The sequence below is a fragment of the Chrysochloris asiatica genome, unplaced genomic scaffold (genome assembly GCF_000296735.1).
Source record: "Chrysochloris asiatica unplaced genomic scaffold, ChrAsi1.0 scaffold00006, whole genome shotgun sequence".
Taxonomy (NCBI): Eukaryota; Metazoa; Chordata; class Mammalia; order Afrosoricida; family Chrysochloridae; genus Chrysochloris; species Chrysochloris asiatica.
Window position 1 is genome coordinate 3,734,506 of NW_006408524.1, and position 5,106 is coordinate 3,739,611.

The following is a 5,106-nucleotide window of genomic DNA, read 5'->3' on the forward strand; positions in this document are numbered from 1 at the left end:
CTAGGTGTCTTTTCCACTGGTGTGAGAGTTTGAGGTGTTCCACCTTGAAAACTGTGGCAGTCTTTGGAAATAGTTACTCTAGGTTGTACAAAAGGTACTATGTACAAAGTTTGTCGCAAGTAACAAAGCTACTTTGCAAGACCTGCTTCTTTCCAAAATGAAAAACAAAAACAAAAATACTAGTCTGTATATGTTTTGGTATGATTTTTTTTTTTTTTTTTGCTTTGCTTTTCTGCAAAGCAGCATAGAACATTGTGATTGTAAGACTGCCCCAGGTCACCATAACAAAGGTTACAACAGTAAACATTATTTGTACATCAGGAAGGAGAAAAACAAAACAACAACCCACAGGAGGTCAGATGGGTTAATTACAAAAAAAAGAAATGTGTGTGTGTGGTGGGAGGAGTGGACAGATTATAGTGATTTCCCTTTGTCTACATGGTTTCCTTCGGTGTGACTTCAGTTATCCTAGCTGATGGCAATCTTGTTTTAGTCTAAGAAGCGAGGGAACTGATGCTCGGGGGCACTGTCAGTTGTAGTACTTGGTTTCTCCACATTGGCACTGATTCTGGAATGGGAGTCACCCACCTTGGAAGTGGTACTGTTATTCCCAATCAAGCTGGTCCCCAGGGACACGGGGAGGGGACAGATACCACCACTCTGAATGATCGAAATTTCATTGGTCTTCAAGGCCAGCCTGCCATTGAGCATGGCAGTGTACTGGTTCCGCACGACAGGGTCCACGATCGTGGCAGGGACCTGTATTTCCTTGAGAAACATTTTGGAGATCCTCTTTCCATCTGAACTCAACAGAACCATGGTGTCCTCTCTGGCCAGCTTCCTTCCACAGCGGTCAGAGTTGTTTGCTCCGTGGGTCATGGAGTGAACATTCAAGTTGACTTCGGTGGTAAATGCAACTCAGCATATGCTGCAAACGAGACTTCTCCCCTGTGTGTGTGCGCTTGTGAATCTGAAGTGCACTAGTGGACGAGAAATTCTCGCCCCAGCGTGTGCAGCCATGGTGCTAGGCTTGCCGGCGTGGTTGGACCGCTAGCAAGCGTGTCATGCCCGGGAACAGGGTCGAGGATCCAGCATATGCACCAGGAATTTCAACTTTGGCATAGGTTGGCTGGGTCTTGATAAACGTTGGTGGGAGACTGCTCCAACACTTGTGCTTGTAGAGGATAGCCTCGTCTTTAGGTTTGATATTCACTGAGGAGATGTCCGGTCTCTTCCCTTTCTCTTTCTTGGACAGGTCCAATGCCACTGTGGAGAAACGGTTCTGGAAGAACACAGAGCCTGAAGCCTGAGGTAGCAAAGCACTTGAAAGGCGTGATATGACGTTCAGGAGCACCCTCGTCCCAACGGGCATCAGGGCAAATGGTGTGAGTCCCTAGGGGAAGGAGCTGGTGGTGAATTGGATGTTGGTATGAGGTAGCTTGACTTGTTTCTAGGAATCTAGAGACAGAGGCTGGCCTCCAGCTTTTTGGCTAAGTAAAGCCACAGCTGCAGAAACCTGCTGGGACACGTGTCTGCCTAACATCTTCAGGTACCACACACACACACACCGGAGTGGAGGGCGTGGGAAGCCCACGTGTTCCCCTTGATGCGAATCTGTTCCATGAGCTGGAACTACTGTGGCTGCTGCTGCTACAAACATAGAATCTGTCGGAGGACCCACAGGATACTGTTGGCACCGAGCAGGGGGACTGGCGTTGTTTCGGCACCCGGCTGGTTCATTGCCACTTTGGTGACCCATGTTGTTGTTGTTGTTAGGTGCCATCGAGTCGGAACCTACTCATAGCGGCCCCATACACAGCAGAACAAAACAATGTCCGATCCTGGGCCAACCTCACTACCGCTGCCACACGTGACGCCATCAATGATGCCACCTGGCTGATCCATCTCGTTGGGGGTTTTCCTCTTTTTCTCTGACCCTCCATCTTAACCAGCATGACATCCTTCTCCAGCGACTGTTCTCTCCGGACAATATGTCCAAAGTATGAGAGACGAAGTTTAGCCATCCTGGCCTCCAAGGAGCACTCTGGCTGCACTTCTTCCAAAACAGATCTATTGGTTCTTTTGGCAGTCCATGGCACTTTTAGTATTCTCCTCCAACACCACAACTCAAAGGCATCAATTCTTCTACAGTCTTCCTTATTCACTGTCCAGCTTTCGCATCCATATGAGTTTATTGAAAATACCATGGCTTGGGTCAGGCGCACCTTAGTCCTCATAGTGCTTGTAAAGTCACATTAGTGTTGGCAACTTTGTCTTTGGGTAAGTAGCTTATGTCCTGCAGAGTGGATGGCAAGGCGGTCTCTGTTTTTATATAAATGACAGGCTCTGTCCTTGGTTTCTCTTTCAGGTCCCCTGAGCAGCCACTGCCCTCCTTACTGCTTGGAGTAAGTGGCTGGTGGATCAGCACAGGCCAGGAGAAGTCTTCGGAAGGCACGACCCCTGGCCGACATTCATGGTGAGCACAGGTGGGTGTTTGGTGCAGTTTTTCTTATGTTCTAAGAACTCAAACTCGGAGATGCTAAAAAAAACTCTTCACAGCACTTCTCACACACATGGGTGACCTCACAAGGAAACAGCTTGGCCTTTGCTTCATTCTCTTTGACTTCGTCGTCGGACTCAGGGTAGTTCATTTCAGCACCCGACTCCCCCGCCCCGGGCGCCTCTGTGGCCGAATATGCAAGCACCAGGGTCAGCTGCTGTAGCTGCTCCTCCCACCCATCCGCCCCACCCCCACCCTCGTCCTCCTTGGAGTTGGTGTGTTGGGGTTTCACCTGCTTGCGCCTCAACATGGTGCGATCATTGGACCACTGGGAAAGTTGCTGTGATCTGCTACAAATTCCTGGAGTTCTCAAATCTGTTCTTAAGGTGACTTCTAAATTCAGGTGAGATAGAATCAAAGTTACACTTGGACTCTCATGGTTTTGTTTTAATTTCCCTCACCTTTGATTTCAGCTTGCATGTTGGCCACCACTTGACCGTCAATATGGTGTTCTGTGGTGGCTTACATGTTGCTGTGATGCTAAAAGCTATGCCGCAGGTATTTTAAATACCAGCAGGGTTACCTAAGGTGGACAAGATTCAGCTGAGCTTCCTGACCACTTTAAGGAAGTAGGAGAGGTAAACTACTTCTGAATGTTCAGCCACTGAAAAACACAAATAACAGGGGAACATTGGAAGATATAGTGCTGCAAGATGAACCCCTCAGGCTAGAATGCATTCAAAATATGATGGGGAAAGAGTTGCCTTCTCAAAATGGAGTTGACCATGATGACAAGAATGGAGTAAAGCACTCAGGACCTTCATTTGTGGATGCACAACTCATAGTAAGGAGAAACACCTGCAAACATCCATTAATAATTGGATATGGAATGCATGGAGTATGAATCTTAGAAAACTGGAAGCTGTCAAAGATGAAATGGAACACATAAAGATCAATATCTAAGGCACTAGTGAACTGAAATGAACATATATTGGCCATTTTCAATCTAACAATCATATGGTTTACTATGCCAGGAATGACAAATAAAAGAGGAATGGTGTGACATTCATCATCAAAAAGGATATTTAAAGATATATCTTGAAACAAACTGTGGTCTGGTAGGATAATATCCATATGCTTACAAGGAAGACCAGTTGATACCACAATTATTCAAATTTATGCACCAAACACTAAAGTCAGTGATGATGAAATTGAAGAAGTCTACCAACTTCTTCAGTCTGATATTGATCAAACATGCAATCAAGATGCATTAATAATTACTGATGATTAGAATGTGAGTGTTGGAAATAAAGAAGAAGAATCAGTAGTTGGAAAACCAGGTCTTGGTGACAGAAATGATGCTTGAGATCACAAGATAGAATTCTACAAGATATATTCATTGCAAATAACTTTTTAAAACAATATAAAAGGCAACAAGATACATGGACCTCACCAGATGTAATACCACAGGAATCAAATTGACAACATCTGTGGGAAGAGATGGTGGAAAAGAGCATTATCATTAGCCAAAATAAAACAGGGGATTGCTGTGAAACAGATCATCAATTGATCATATGAAAGTTCATGATTAAGCCTAAAAAAATTAATAAAGTCCACAAAATTAAAAATGTTAGCTTGAACTTATCACACCTGAATTTACAGAACATCTCAAGAGCAAATTTGATGCATTATACTAATGAACAAAGACAAGAAGAGTTGTCAGATGACATCGAGAACATCATATAGGAAGAAAGCAAAATGTCATTCACAAGATAGGAAAGGAAGAAAAGTAAAAAATGTATGTCAGAAAAAGAATCTAAAACTTTCTTTCTTGCATAGGGATGCTAAAGTGAATGGAAGAAATGAGGAAATAAAATAATTGAATTGAAATTTTCAAAGGGCAGTCCAAGAAAACAGTCAAATATTATGAAGAAGTGTGCACAGATCTGTACAAAGAAATGTGGAAAAAGGAAGAACACACCCAGCATTTCTTGAGCTGGAAGAACTGAAGAAAACAACTCAACCCTCAACTTGCAATATGGAAGGCGTCTATGGGAAAAATACTGAATGATGCAGAAATCATAAAAAAGTATGCAAGATATATACAGAGTCACTATACCAGAAAGAAATGCTCAATGTTCAATCATTTCTAAAAGTAGCATATGATCAGGAACTAGTGATACTAATGAAAGAAGTCCAAGCTGCAATGAAGGCATTGGGGATAAACAAGGCTCCAAGAACTGATGTAATTAGACTCCCATTGACCTAGAGATGAGAGAGAGAAGAGGAAGGGCTGGTTGGTCTGAAGTGTGGTGAGACATAGGGACTCCTGAGCACATGGACAAGGACATAGACGGATAGAGCTGAGGATGAAGCATCCAGATGATATAAAATGATGGGAGATGCACAAGAATGCCCAAACTTGTAGATAGTACCCATTTGACCTAGCTTTTATGGCTTGATAATCAGAACTCAACTACAGGAAGATTAAAACACACACACACACACAAAACAGTTTGATAAAGGAAGTGAGTGTATATTTGATGAACTTGACCTATACTTATGGATTGTTGCTGTTGTTAGGTGCCATCAAGTCGGTAGTGACC

General features: G+C 43.7%; 1 pseudogene; it reads right to left on the reverse strand.

Moving 5' to 3' along the window:
* Nucleotides 1-468: 468 nt before the first annotated feature.
* Nucleotides 469-2,810, reverse strand: LOC102834720 (annotated as a pseudogene).
* Between the last annotated feature and the right edge of the window lie 2,296 nt (nt 2,811-5,106).